Source organism: Vicia villosa, linkage group LG4 (assembly GCF_029867415.1).
Source record: "Vicia villosa cultivar HV-30 ecotype Madison, WI linkage group LG4, Vvil1.0, whole genome shotgun sequence".
Taxonomy (NCBI): domain Eukaryota; kingdom Viridiplantae; phylum Streptophyta; class Magnoliopsida; order Fabales; family Fabaceae; genus Vicia; species Vicia villosa.
The window spans coordinates 152,746,309-152,762,957 of NC_081183.1; the positions used below are offsets into that span (position 1 = coordinate 152,746,309).

General features: G+C 33.6%; 1 pseudogene; it reads left to right on the forward strand.

Moving 5' to 3' along the window:
* Positions 1-449: 449 nt before the first annotated feature.
* On the forward strand, positions 450-11,823 carry LOC131595548 (cullin-4-like; annotated as a pseudogene).
* The last annotated feature ends 4,826 nt before the right edge of the window (positions 11,824-16,649 follow it).

Below are 16,649 nucleotides of genomic sequence, written 5' to 3' on the forward strand. Positions count from 1 at the left end.
CCCAATATGATACACAACCTCTCTCTTGATCAAAAGCACACTCGTTTTCTAATATGATACACAACCCTTTTCTTGATCAAAAACACACTCGTTTCCCAATATGATACACAACCTTTTTCTTGACTTGACCACTGACAACTATTTCATCCCATTGCGTCCCATAAAAAAACATTAAAAAAAATATTTTACATGCATATATTTTATTTATTTAAATATTTATTTTAAAAAAATCATAATATTTTAAAAATACAAAGTAATATAAAATATAAACATTTGTTTTCAAAAGATATAAATAAAACACATAAAAACATTTTCCTTTGAATTTTCCAATCTAATAAAACACACATTTTCCAAATTTAATTCCACACAAAAACATAAAAAATTTAAAATAACGAGACATTTAAAGAATAATAATAAATAAAATAAAGAAATTATACCATCATCTGAATACTCGATCTGAGTTTTGTTCGGCTTCAAACACCACCAACACAAAAAAAAAAAAAAAAAGAGAGAAACCGAAAACACAATGGTGTGTTGAGAGACTCGCAAGTGATTTCTCTCCCTTTCATGTCTCTCCCCACCAAACGTTCAGGCGGCGCTTCTACCACCCCTATGAAAAAGGCCAAGTCTATCTTCGACCCTTCCTCCAACGACGCCGTTTTAGACCCTTCCATTTCCCTCTCCGATCTCAAACCCGACCTTCCCAATCCTCGCGGAACTCCCATGGCCGCTAATCTCACTCGCAAGAAAGCCACTCCTCCTCAGCCTAAGAAATTGCTCATCAAGTTCACCAAAGGTTTTCGTTGCTCACTCTTTTCGATTTTGAGGGTTTTTCGGTTTTTGCTTAATTCTTAACGCGCTTTTCGATTTTTGGTTTGTTATTTTAATTAATTAAGCTTCAATTGCTGTATTTGATTGCTAATTTGTTCTCTAACTGATTGGTTAGGTTAATCACTATTCAGTTGTGTTAATTAGTGAAACTTGATCTATTAGTGAGAGTTTCAGTTTTGAACAGTTAGTATAGCTAGAAGCAGTTTTTGAATTTAGGATTGCATGTGTTTTGTTCATTTTTTGAAATTTTTTTTTTCTAGAGGCTGATTCTGTTTTTTTAGATACTGGTGTTTTAGATAGTGGTGAATGAGTGAGACTTGTGTGAAGGTAGCTATGTTATGATGATAATTTGAATTATGAAGTGAGTTTGGTGGTGGTATCTATTGATTTTTTTTATTTTTTTGGATATATTGTAGGTTGTATATTTGTTGTATTTCTAAAATTGTGATGGTAGGTTGGGCTACAATGAGGCTCTTATTCGATATGTGGGATTTTGTTTTATCACTTTTACCTAGTTACTCTGCCTGAACGAGTGAATATCTAATGTTTGATTTAGCCTTAGCAATGCAGAACACTATAGCGGCTGCTATAGGGTAAATAGCGGGTAGCGGGGGCGGAGCGGTTCCCGGGTAAATTTGGGTTTTTCTATCAAATTTGAGTTGAGACTCAACCCTAGCCTTCTTTAACCGTCGTTTTTGCACTTCTGCCATTCCAAAGAAAATCAGAAGTTCCTCCCTCACCTTTCTCTGCACTTCTTTCTTGGAGTCATCCTGCTATCCCATTTTTGGAGTCGGCCGCTCCGTGTTGCTATCCGGGATTGATTACTAGTGCGGTTCCCGGGTTAATTTGGGTTTTTCAATCTAATTTGAGTTGAGACTCAACCCTAGCCTTCTTTAACCGTCGTTTTTGCACTTCTGCCATTCCAAAGAAAATCAGAAGTTCCTCCCTCACCTTTCTCTGCACTTCTTTCTTGGAGTCATCCTGCCATCCCATTTTTGGAGTCGGCCGCTCCATGTTGCTATCCGGAATTGACTACTAGTGTGGTGACCAAAATTGATTGAGTAGATTGATTGAAAGTTAAATAATTTATGTTTTGATACAATCAAGTAAAAGTGAATTGAATAATACATTTGAGTGTAATAATCAGTTGTTATAGAGTTAAAATTACAATTTCTAGATTCTAGTTACTTACTAGTAAAATCAATACGAGGGGCATAATTAATTCTATTCTAGAAAACCAAACAAGTCAAAATCAATTCTACACCTTAATTTCAGCTCCTCTAAAAGTGATACAAAACACACACAATTGAGTTTCCCGGTAGAATGTGGCAGTCGAGTGAGTTTAATCTACTGAATTGGGAATGGAATGTATTTCTGATGGAATGTATTTTTGGAGTGTTGTTTTTGATTAGCCATCTGCCATATCATAAATAAATAAAATCAATTTCTTTTTCTTAGGAATAGGATGGCTTCTAAATTGTTTTTTGTACTTTCCTGTTTTCTTTTTGAAGGTAAACCAGTGGCACCCACTAATCTTGAGGAGCAGAAATGGGCAACTCTAAAGACTGCTATATGTGCTATATTTTTGAAGAAACGTGACTCCTGTGACTTGGAGAAACTTTATCAGGTAATCATATCATTTTTCTAATTCTTATTCTTATTATTCTAGTTATGCTGTTTATTTAGCATTGTTAATATTTATTGTGAATTTATGGGCATTTCATGTCAAACTCATAATCTCCACAGGCTGTGAATGATCTTTGTATTCATAAAATGGGTGGAAATCTTTATCAACGAATTGAAAAGGAGTGTGATGTACACATTTCTGCAGCACTGCAATCTTTGGTTGGACAAAGCCCGGATTTGCCTTCATTTCTATCTTTAGTCGATAATTGTTGGCAGGATATTTGTGATCAAATCTTGATGATTCGTGATATAGCCTTGTATCTTGATAGGACATATGTGAAACAATCATCAAATGTACGGTCATTATGGGACATGGGCCTACAACTTTTCCGGAAACATCTTTCACTGTCCCCTGAAGTTCAACACAAAACTGTTACTGGTCTTCTACGGATGATTGGAAGTGAAAGGTAAAACCAATTTCCGCTTTCTAACTTTTGAAAATGACTGGTAGACACTATTTGGAAATATAGTCACTTCATATCTTTATTCTTGTACCTCCGCCCACATATAGATTTGAAGTGTATCAAATGTGAAAGTGAATTCAGATAAACTTGACCGGGCAATCATATGATCAATATTAGCTTTTTTAATGCTCTTAATCAATACATCCATGACACTTCCTTTTTTATAGATGATGTAGTCTTAGTTGGATAGTCGAGGGAAGTGATAAATGACAAGTCAAAGAAACAGCAAGTCAGAGAAATGAAATAGAGCTTTGAAAACACATGTTTTTTTTAATGGCTAAGAAATACATGGTGTTTTTGCCGTAGTAAAAGTAAAACAGAGTATATAAAATCCAAGTTTAGCAAGAGAGTAAATGATAAGGTATAGGCGAAATTAGTGAACATAAAATATCTGAAGTCTCTCACATTTAAAGTACCCTAGCTCTAAGATACTGAGTGACAGGGAGATAAAGAGAGATGTCTTCCATATGATCCAAGTAAGGTGGACGAAATGGAAGAGTGCTTCAGGTGTGATGTGATAGAAAATTACAACTCAAGTTTAAATGATAATTTTATCGCATAGCTTTAATTCTTGCTATATTGTATAGGACCGAACATTGGCCAGTAACAAGCCAACCAGAAAGTAAGCAGTGTCCCAAAAACGAGAATGTTATGATCTATACGACAAGAGAGAGATATAAATAAGATCATTAGAGAGTAGATTATGGTATTCCCCTATGTAGAGAAGACGGTAAAATCTCATCTTAGATGGTTTGGATTGGACATTTCTGGAGAGGATATGTGGAAGCTCGGTAAGGAGAGTAGACCCAATGGAGGGTAGTCCAATATTTAGAGATAGAAGACACCTAGAAAAAATAGAGTATAGACCAAATGATCAAGAGAGATTTAAAGATAAATGGTTTATCTTTGGACCCAATATATATATGGCAGGATTTAATGGTAACAAATTATTCATAAAACCGACCCCACTAAGTTGGAAAAGACTTGGTTATTTTTGTGTGTATCTTTATATGTAACTATTTATATATTTGTGTGTCTATATGCATAAAGGTTTTAATAATCAGTGCCCTAAGGGAATTGGTTAATAAGAATTCAAGAAAAAATGATTATTCAAAAACACAACACTCAAAACATTGGTATCTTGTTGCAACACACGAAATATATCATTCCAACCACTTGCAATTTTTTATTATGTATTTTAATACTATTATTCAAAAGCAGAACACTCAACTATCTTATTACAAATGCATTGGGAAATTTAACTTTCTTTATTTTTTATTTTTTTTTAAAATCTTTTTCAGTTTTTTATATATGCAGTATACAAACATTTTAGTTTTTATTGTTATTTTTTATATAATATAAGGCCTTGTATTCTTATTGCATTTTTGTCCTGTTCTGCAGATCAGGTGAAGCACCGAATAGAGGTCTTCTAAACCATCTTTTGAAGATGTTTACTGCTCTGGGAATTTATGCAGAAAGCTTTGAGAAGCTATTCCTTGAATGTACATCTGAATTTTATGCCGCTGAAGGTGTCAAATACATGCAGCAATCGGATGTTCCAGATTACTTGAAGCATGTGGAGGTGCTTACTTTTCTTTATCCCCTTGTACTGTTGTCTGGGCATCGAGAGAAGAGGGACAATTATAGTTGCCACTTAGTTAAAAAACAGTTAGGGACATGAAGTTAGAAGGGTTATTTTACTTATTTATCATGTATAGATTGGAGAAATAAGAATAGACTGAATGATGGGGGTATTCCTTACATATTTATAGTTGTATGTGAAAGGAGAGATCCTTTGGAGGGGAAACCCTGCAGTTTCTTTCAGTTTTCAATAGTACATTCTATTCTTCTGTTTCTGTCCTTTCATTTCAATTTCTCCGGTTCCCAGTAGTTATCTTGTTAACTTCAACTACTTTTTATGATTCTTTGACAGATGAATCTTGTCATGCCATATCAGAGTTTTATCTGATACTCTGACCTCAAACACTGTCCCTTTTTGTATATTCAATCTTTCCCTTGTCCCATATTGTATACTTACTGTAGGGATGTTTTTGGACACTCATTTTTGTAGACAAGATTGCAAGAGGAACATGAAAGATGTTTGATCTACTTGGATGCAAGTACTAGAAAGCCATTGATAGCAATGACAGAAAAGCAACTTCTTGAGCGTCATATACCTGCCATTCTTGACAAGGTTCTAATCACCACTAGCTTTTTGGTTTTCCTTTGGTGATTTATTTTCTTTATATTTTTCCTCATTGCTTCAATTTTATTTTGTTATAGGGTTTCTTTATGCTCATGGATGGAAATCGTATTGAAGACCTTCAAAGAATGTACTCACTTTTTTCAAGGGTCAATGCTCTCGAGTCACTGAGGCAGGCCCTTAGTTCATACATCAGAAAAACTGGGCAGGGCATTGTTATGGATGAGGAGAAAGATAAAGACATGGTTCAATCCCTTCTTGAATTTAAGGCTGCTCTCGATACAACATGGGAAGAAAGCTATGCCAAGAATGAAGCATTCAGTAACACCATTAAAGATGCATTTGAGCATCTTATCAATCTCCGTCAGGTACTTACCATTTTGCTGTGGTTTTTCCATATTTGTTGGCTGGTTTCTGCTGTTCATTTGCATTAATAACAGCGCTATTAATAACACATTCATAACTGTCCTAGTACTAATTCTGCCTATTTATATTCTTATTTCTCCTAGAGTACACGGGCCATATTTTAGGGATTTTTTTCCTCATTATTATCCAGGACCTGGCCCGCATTTTAGCTTCGAGCTCTAGCAGCTCTTTGGAAGAGTAGAACTGTAGAAAGGATTAGTTCCTTGTATAATCTGTTTCTGTTTTCTTGCTTCTATTCAATATTCAATGAAAACAACTTATTTTCTTCAGTATTTTTGGGTTTGCATCATTCAGATTCTTGTTATTATGTCTCTGCCAGTGGTAGATAATTGATCATTACTACTTTTTGTCCACAAGAGGACTTGTGAAATGTCTTAACATATGCTTTTTGGTCTGCAACTTGAGTCTTATTTTTACCCCCCATATGGGTTTTATTATGTATGTGATTTGCTGTCAACCGATTGTTTCTTTTTTTTACATGGCAGAACCGACCTGCAGAGTTGATTGCTAAGTTTTTGGATGATAAACTTCGTGCGGGTAATAAGGGTACCTCAGAAGAGGAATTAGAGGGTACACTTGATAAAGTCCTGGTTTTATTCAGATTCATTCAGGTAAGCACAATGTTTAATTGGAGAGCAGCTAACAATTACCTCTTGTTTTCTGTATTATTCATTCATGCTTTTTGTGCTATCGTGCATTTCTACTGATATTGTTCTTCCATACTAACACGGGCAAGATTACTTTGTCGTTTTATTGTTAAAGGGCAAGGATGTGTTTGAGGCATTTTATAAGAAAGATCTTGCTAAAAGACTACTGTTAGGAAAGAGTGCTTCTATTGACGCGGAGAAATCCATGATCTCGAAGGTTAAGGCTCATCTTTTCCATTAACTTGAATAAATGGACGGTTTCTCCGCAAATTTTTATTAACATGACAATTTCCTTTCATCAATGCAGTTGAAGACTGAGTGTGGTAGTCAGTTTACAAACAAACTGGAAGGAATGTTTAAGGTATATATCTTTGAATCAGTTTATACCTTGAAGACATTTTATTTGGCTTCTGGTTGGCATGGACTGTGTTGATATCATCTCTACTAACCTCATTTTTTTCTCATGTCTTCTTCTTTGGAAATTCTAATCTGGTTAGAGATTATCTTTTACGGCCTTTGGTCACATTTGAGATTCAGCTGCGAGGTTGAACTTGGATTTTGAAATAAGAAACTTCTTCAGCTTTCAGCTATATAAAATTATGGCCTTTCAATTTGCTTGCAATTATAATTTTAAGGGGCGATAAACAAAATTGGACATGTTATTTTCAAAGAAGGAAATTCACTCTTCTCCCAGCGTAGACTTCTGTACATGTTTTAAAATCTTTGACACAGCATTTTTATACTTCAACTTTAAAATTGCTTTTCCCATCAAACAAGCATTTTTGAGACAACCAACAAAATGACCTATCACTTGTATTTGAAGGTGATGAATGAACAGAATTTGGTATTTTCCTTTGATTGAAGTCAGTATATCATGTGCCTGGGTTTCATATAACTAAATGAATAACAATTTAAGCTATGATGCATAAGTATGGGTACATGACCCAGTACCCAGTACGAGTACTGGTACTAGTACAAGATACGTCATTTTGAAAAAAAATCAAGGTGCGGGTACGTCTCTAAAAATAAGAGTTTTTCTATAATATGTATAGTGGAGATTTAGATTGTTCAATACAAAATAAAACACCACAATGAAAATTAAAAATAAAATTGTGTTAAGTTAGCATAACTAAGAAATTAAAATACATAAATCTTCAATGTTAATATAAGAAAAAACTGAAAATTTCCACTTAAAACTGAGTAATGAGAAAAAATGAAGTACCATGAGTATGCTACGTGTACCTGGTATCGGTATATTACAAGAATTTAAGTAACACCGTCCAGTTTGTTAGTTGAGATCAGTCAGTTAAGGCATTCAATTAGAGTGGTGGGATATAAGACTGTATATAGATACTAAGGGTGAAGTAATAAAGGACAATTACGAGAGTTTCAGAAATAGAGTTTGGGAGGGAATATAGTTTTCAAATATCAAGAACGTTAGAAATTATTATTTTGTATATAGATACTGTAAAGAGTCCCACATTGTTTGAGAGGGATGTTTATAAGTAGGGGTAGTCCTCACTTTACAAGCTGGTTTGAAGGGTTGAGTTAGGACCAACCCTAGATTCTAATATGATTTCAATCTATCCAAGACTTGTTGGGCCACCTGCAGTGCAGGTTACCACTATCTTGCCACTCAGGTCCTGCAGGTTACAACACTTTATAAATGGGGGTCGTCTTCACTTTATAAACCGGTTTTGTAAAATTGAGTTAGGCCTAACCCAAATTCATATAGGTACTATGGGTGAAGTAATATAGGACAATTATTAGAGTTTCAGGAATTGAGTTTGGGAGGGACTCTACAATATTGTGTTCTTTTCTCTAATATTATAATATGATCAAGTTCTATAATGATAATAATCTGTCAAACTTCATAAATTACATAAATTTTTATTCTAAGATTTTTACAATTATGTTAAAAATTATTTTGATACAGGACATTGAATTATCCAAAGAAATAACGAGTCCTTCAAACAGTCATCCCAGGCGAGAACAAAACTCCCATCAGGGATTGAAATGAGTGTTCATGTCTTGACAACTGGGTAGGCTATTTGTTTCCCTTTGCTTATCTATCGGCACCAGTAATGTTAACATGACTCTATTTTCTAGGGAATCTTATAATAATTGTTTGATAAATGCAGGTACTGGCCAACATATCCACCCATGGATGTCAGACTTCCTCATGAATTGAATGTTTACCAGGTTCAGCATGAGCCATAATTGAATGCTCTTTTAATTTTTGGCGATTTCCATCCTTGATACTTTAACCCACTTCCTTGACATGGTCCTTTCCCTTTTTCTTTCTTCAGGATATTTTTAAAGAGTTCTATCTAAGCAAATACAGTGGAAGGCGTCTCATGTGGCAAAATTCATTAGGTCACTGCGTCCTAAAGGCAGATTTTCCCAAAGGGAAAAAGGAGTTGGCTGTCTCCCTATTTCAAGTTGGTTTTACTAAAGCCACTATTATTATTTTGTTATAGTTTCATTTGTTTAACTTGTATTGCGTACATTTTTCTGGAATTAATTCTGCATGGCTGGCTTTGCTACAGACTGTTGTTCTGATGCAATTCAATGATGCTGAGAAACTAAGCTTTCAAGATATCAAGGACTGTACCGGAATTGAAGACAAGGAACTGAGAAGGACTTTGCAATCACTTGCATGTGGAAAAGTTCGTGTCCTACTAAAGGTTTGTTTGTAACCATTTGCAGAATTTAACAGTTTATAGAATTTGTTTATAATAGGGCCCTCTGTAATTTCTTATTGTTGACTCCGTTTGTTGAACATGCAACAGATGCCAAAGGGTAGAGATGTGGAAGATGATGACTCGTTTGTTTTTAATGATACATTTACCGCCCCTCTTTACCGTATAAAGGTACCGCGCCCATTTCTTACTACAAAAGGGACCCAGTTAACTGATTTCAAGCTTTCATTAAATTTTTTGTAATTAAAATAGTTTAGGCCATTACAGTGTTTAATGTTTGTAGTGGGTCACTAAAAATTATGACTGATGATCTTTTTCAAACTAATTTTGGTGTTATGGAGTGTAGGTGAATGCAATTCAGTTGAAGGAGACAGTGGAAGAGAACACAAGCACCACAGAAAGAGTTTTCCAAGATCGTCAATATCAGGTCATTTTTCTTTTCTTAAAAGCTTCCTTCTAATATCCTTGGGCGTTATTTTTTAAAATAAAGTATCAATCTCACACTGATTAGATCTGTTTCATAAAATGTCAAACAATAATGAGTGAGTGCTTGTGTTATTGGAGATGAGGTCTTAAGATGGATTAATGGTCGTCATACAAGACAATAGGATTAGCAATATAATTGTTGGCAAGAAATTTCATGAAAATGTTATAATGTTAAATTTCATGGTTAAATAAATTGTAATATATTTAAGAAATAAATGTTTTTAATCCATCAAATTTCCTAAAATTTGGTGTTAGCTGTGAATAAGAATTAGTTTTTTCCTAAAATAAGGGTTTGTTCCTAGAATATGGGAAACAAATCAGAAATTGATTTGTTCTCATTAAATGTAATTATTTAGTGTAACTACCGGTATAGCCCCGTAACCTCTATATATACAAGAAATAATAATGAGATAGGCATCAAGCCAAGAATTATTGACATGGTATCAGCCTCGTAGATCAAACCTGTGATTTTCTGGTTCTGATTGTTTTTTTCTCTCGGTCTGCGACGACAACATCCTGATTAGTTCAGTTTGTTGTTAATTGTTTCTGGTTCCTGATCGATCACCGTTGTATTCGCTTAGTGACGATTGCCATTATGATTCTGGGTTTAGGGCTTCGGCTGTTTGCGATTCTTTTACAAATAGTGATTCTAGGCCGTGAATGGTTTTTTTCTCGGTTGCAATTTTGATTCTTTTTCTTGGTTTGAGATTCTGAAATAATTTGGCTTCGTGGTCTTTTGGCTGAACTTGGATTTCCTCAATTAGAGCCAACTTCACTTTATGCTGACAATATAAGTGCCTTCCAAATTGTTGTGAATCTTGTTTTTTCATGAACGCACCAAACATATTGAAGTTGATTGTCACTCAATCCGTGACGCTTATGATGACCGAATAATATCACTTCCTCATGTCAGTACTCAGTTGCAGATATTCTTACCAAGGCTATTCCGCGTCCACGTCATCAGTTTCTTGTTAGCAAATTGATGCTCATTGACAAGCAGCAACAATTTGAGGGGGGGTGTGAATAAGAATTAGTTTGTTCAAAGAATAAGGGTTTGTTCCTAGAATATCGAAAACAAATCAGAAACTGATTTGTTCTCATTAAACGTAATTATTTAGTGTAATTACCGGTATAGCTCTGTAACCTCTATATATACAAGAAATAATAATGAAAAAGGCATCAAGCCAAGAATTATTCCCCCATGAAAGTGATGTGTTTTTGTCTTCCAATGTTATTTGTGGTCCCTTGAAATTCAGTTTTAGTACTCTCCTTCGAAGACCACAAACGAATATGTTATAAGTAGGTGGGCAAAAACACATCACTTTTTGAAAGGGGATTAAAACCAAGTTTTATGAATTTTGTGGGGAAGAAATATAGAACTCTGTATTTAATAATATATTTTTTAGCTGTGTACACAAAATTGGAAACTACCATTATTATTTAGATATTTAAACCTGTACATTTACTATTGCCGAGGGAAACCAAATAAGGGTGCCTTGGTTGGACATCCTGTTATACACGGGCATTATTATCCATTATTTTTTAGCTATCCAAAATAATGATTAAATGTCTCTGTACTAATTGATTAAAAACAAGTACAGAACATCTAATAATGATTATGATCGACATCCTTTCCCTTGTTGGCGGTTTATTTGCAGGTTGATGCTGCTATTGTGAGGATAATGAAGACTAGAAAAGTACTTAGTCACACTCTTCTTATTACTGAACTCTTCCAACAGGTGACATCATCGCTACATTTAATTTCTTCAATGCAGTTATAATCTCTGAATCCATTAGTAGTTCAATCACTTCCATATCGAAATAGTGCTGTGCCTATGTGGTCTTCTGATGGTGTGATATATTTTAGTGTTGTTGCAAAGCCTCTTTGCGGAGCAACCAAATGTCTCTAGCGGCTGCACTGTTATGCTTTATTTTGCTTGCGCGTGAAAGTTTCTGACATGAACTGTTCTGTTATTGTTAAGATAAATACTGATTTAAGGTTTTTTTTTTTGCGAGCAGCTCAAATTTCCTATTAAACCAGCTGATTTGAAGAAAAGGATTGAAAGTCTGATTGACAGAGAGTATCTGGAGAGGGACAAGAGCAACCCTCAAGTATACAATTACTTGGCATAGTATATTTTATCTCATTTTACATTTCAAAGTTTCTTTTTTCTTAAAAATGGCATGGGAGAAGCTTGATGTTGTTTATTCCCTAGCCATATATGTACAGTAACAACGGATCCCACCTTTCCTTTTTTTATGTGTCGGTTTCATTTATTAACTGTACTGTAATTGTAAAGTATATGTTTCACCTTTGAATTTCTTTTCATTTTCTTCAAAATTCAAAATTGTTCCCTAAAATGTATCTTTTCTGTCAAGCCTCCAACGTTGTTTCACCACTGTACCCTTTTTTACCTTTTGAATCCGGCTTGTTGACGATCTAAATTAGCCTCGCAAAAACAGAAATATATTAGGTCTGTTAGATATGAAAAATACTAATTTGATCCTTGATAAGTTGCACCATGAACTTTACTGCAACTTAAGATACCTCCATGCATCCTAGACAAGCTTGAGATTTTGAACACCAGTGAACAGTATTATAATATTATTCAGACATGATTCTTTGTTTTATAACCAAGCCACACTAGTCCTATTAGTGGAACTGTGGAAGTTCTCGAATTGATTTAGATGTGATAATCCTTCAATTTGAAGCGCTGGCGCAATCCTAGACCATTTACAAACTTTACATCAGATATTTGCACACACCGAACACAATGAAAAAAAGGATTCTTTACAACCACACTCACCAACATACTTAAAGATAATCTTGATCAATTACACCTCTTTTAAATAAGATATCTTTTGTGACTAGTATATTTTATAGTAGTTTTCACTTTTCACACTAAACATGTCACTTTTGATGGGATTGATTTATAAAAACAAATTATTTGTGATTAGATTCCTCCATAAATTAAGAAATGTTATTAATTTTGTATGATAAAAGGATTATTTTTTAATAAAATTAATAAACAAAAAAGATAAATTAAAAAATAAAATAATAATAAGGTTAGAAAGTTTTGATTCCTTCATTTTATTGGATTTGGATCTTCTCATGCTCTTTGGGTCATGTCCTTTTTTTTTTCTAATCTAAAGGTTAAATATCTCACAAAAAAAAAATAGTACAAATGAAAAAGAGAAAAAAGTGAATTATTTGTTGAGATTAGAGCATGATAGAAACATAAGAGAAAGAGCACGAGAGAATTCAAATATTTTTTATCCATTAACAAGGTCAATTATCCCATTTTATTTTAAACTATTTTTGGTTTAAAAAGATATGATTTTTATCCATTAATAGAATCAATCATCCCATTTTATTTTAAACTATTTTTAGTAAAAAAAAAAATGTTGGGTCATTTATTTTTAGTAGTTGGCCCAAAGTGGACTACAATTCAAACGAGTTTAGAGTCCGTGTATCTCTGACCCACTCACATTCTTGTAGTGCAATTTCTTTTTATTGTAATAGTTTTTTTAATATTAAATGAATTTAAAGGTAGTGCATTGACAATGTAAACTAACTTTACACATACAACCAATCAAAATTCTTACACTTGCTATGTTATATTAGTTTTTTAAAATTAAAATTATGTTTTAATTGGATACGTTGTTGTGATTGGTTGATAGAGTAAAACACTATCCGTGCATATCCTTTTTCTCATATTAAATTACATTAAAAAAAAAGTAAAAACTAAAATATCAAAGCATTAATAATATAACTAATATTTTAAATTACCAAAACTAAATAATAAAGTACAAATTGATATAAACTAAACAGATTCAAATATATATCAATAGTTTTGAGTTAGGTTGCCATGTCTAGTGGACACTACCGGCATGTGTCTTTCTATTTTATATCTCATTTATGTTTATTTTATCAAAGCATTTGTGAGATATTTTTCATGTCACTAGTTTAATTTCTGAATACAAAACACAAAATGTTAAATTACAATTAAAATACTCTCAAAATAATACCAATTAAAATGAAAAATTGAATATGAAAGAAAGGAATAAACTCTCTTCCTATTTTACATCTCATATATGATTTGGGATATAAATATGTTTCTAAATTTGAAAAAATGTTTGTCAATCTGAGCGTTTCAAAGAACTTGTGGTGTGCATATATGCTTTCTCCTTGTCCATTGCTCCAAAGAATTTGATAATGTGTGCTTTGTGTTTGTTGATCTCTTTTCCATTTTCCTTGCTTCTTATGTTGAAATAACCTCTTTTCGTATTCGATTTCGTTTCAGTTTTATAACTTCAACTTATGCATTTAGGGCTTCAATAATTTGAGACTCATCATTATTAAACAGTTTGACATGAGTATTTCGAAAGTTGTGAATACTCCATTAAAGAATTATTTTAATCTCTTATTAGATTAGTGTCCGAGACAAATGCAAAACTGAGTATATATTAATGGTTATTTATATTAATGTTGTTGGTTGTTTAATGTATGCTATTGTTTGCACTGCACCAAATTCGACACAAGCTGTAAGTTAAGTTTGTAAGTTTATGTCCAAACTAGGCACTTGAAGGGTACGTGTTATAGTAACATGTTTAGCATTGGAAAATGTGATCATTCAATTGTAGGATATATGGTGATTCAAATTATGCGGGTGATTTGGATAATAGAAGGTCTACAATAGAGTACATCTTTACTTTATATGATGGAAAACATCGATTCAGTCCATAGTGGCCAAATTGATAACTGAAGTAAAGTACATGACGACACACAAAGCTGTCAGAAAAATCTTATGACATATAGGACTAGTGAGAGAATTGGATGTTGAGTAAGGTGGAGTTCGGTTGCATTATGATAATTAGAGTGTCATTTATTTGACAAACAATCAAGTGTGTCATATCAGGACCAAACATATTAATGTGAGATTTTATTCGATCAAAGTTACTTACATCTAAACATATATTACTAAAAACAATTCATACTTTAGAGAATATAGTTGATGTGTTGACCAAGTTAGTCATCAATGAGAAATTTAAAATTGGTGTACATGTTTTTGAGTGTTGAGCATGAGATATACACCCCTAGTTGCCATGATGTGATCATCATGCAAGACAATCTTCATATGAGTTTGATATTTGTCAAATGGGTGATTATTGAGTATGGATCATAGTGAGACAAAGAAGAACACAATATACGAAAATTTTAATTATATCTTAAGTTCAATTGTTTGTTGTGGGTAGGATGCTGGGGATGCAGGGGCGATAGTCCATGCGATACAGTTCAAGAGTATTCTTATAAATTGAATCGTAATATTTTATATAATATTTGTAACATTATAACACTAATTAATCACAGAAATAAAAGAACTATATCTACCCCACAAAAATATTTACTATTGACCGAACTGCGATCTACTCACTTATATTCAAAATCCATTCACTTAATCAAAATCAATTTTTAGTTGCATAAAACCTAACACAAGCTTACTTTAGTCACTTATGTAACTTTTTTTAAGCTCTTCAAGACCTATACTTTTTTTAAGTGACAAAATAGACATACACATACTCCTAAAGTTCAAGAAATATCTAACAAAATACAAATGAAGCAAAAAGAATCCAACAGAATAAACAAATAACCTCCATCTATTGGTGGAAAAATCTATAATATTTGTGGTCACTTCTTCTCAAAGTTTAATTGATCATCGTATAATCAACTAGTTTAATGAAAGCAACTTTTATTATCGGTTTGGTAAACTATATTGAAGAGTAATTCATATTTAGAAGATTAGCATAAGAAGTTCTGATGTGGGCTAATCTTCTGATTGTTACTCAGAAGATAGTGTTGACCAGAAGTTCTACCTTCTGGGTCCTGTTAGCTTAGCTATTTAGTTAGTAAGGGTACTTTAGTATTTCTTAGTATTGTACTGTTTGTACCTTAGACTTGTTCACTAAGTTTACTCTATTAGGGCTTATGTGGCAAATTTTCTTTGTATAAATAGCCTTGTAGTAGCTATCATTAATAACACCCAACATTTATTCCTCATCTCTTTTGTACAGTTATTCTCTTTGTCACCATCTTCGATTCTTGTGCACTAACAATTGGTATCTAGAGCTCAGGTTCCAAACACAGGGAAACACGAGTGAACGTGAGTTTGTGTGACTGTGTGATTGATTTTGTTTCTGGGAAAAAAATTTGTGTTGAATCACATTTTTCTTGGTTGTTTGTGGGTAGAGAAACACTGTGTGAGTGTGAGTGAAATCTGTTTTTTCTGCACAAGTTTAAAGATGAGTGGAAGCAACTTGAATACCAAACTTCCAGTTCTTGATGGTAAAAACTGGAATAGATGGATGATTCAAATGCGTGTATTATTTGGTGCTCAAGATCTTCTAGATCTTGTCACTGAAGGATATGTTCCGGTTGCAACGGATGCAACGAAAGAACAAAGAGAAGCACAGAGAGAAACAAGGAAGAGAGATCAGAAGGCATTGTTCTTCATCCATCAGTGTGTGGATGTGAATGTGTTTGAGAAGATTGCTGATTCTATGACGTCAAAGGAGGCGTGAGATATACTGGCCAGGTGTTACGGTGGTGACGTATCAGTGAAGAAGGTGAAGCTTCAATCCCTGAGAAAGCAATATGAGAATCTCAACATGAACAACAATGAGAAAGTTTCTGAGTATATCTCTAGAGTGATTTTGATCACTAATGAAATGAAGGCTTGTGGAGAAACCCTTTCTGAACAAGTAATCATAGAGATGATATTGAGGTCACTTACTCCTCAATTTGATTATATTGTTGTATCTATTGAACATTCTAAAGATCTGGAAACCATGAGAATAGAAGAGTTGCAAAGCAGTCTAGAAGCACAAGAGTTGCGTCTGACTAAAAGAACTTCTGAAAGGGAAGTTGAGCAAGCTCTGAAAGCTTCTTTTGTCAAGAAAGACATAAGCATTCTTGGTCAGAGGCCAAGAATAGACGTGGTGATAGATTCCAAAAGGAAGCCTCAACTTCTGATGAGAAGAAATATCAGAAGGGAAAGGAGAAGAAGAAAGTCCAATGTTATTGTTGCAAACAGTTTGGCCATTTTGCTAGAGACTGTTTGGCAAACAAAGGAAGGAAATCAGAAGAAGAAAATATAGCTAGGGGTGATTCAGACAATGAACCTATGCTATTAATGGCTTTAGAGTC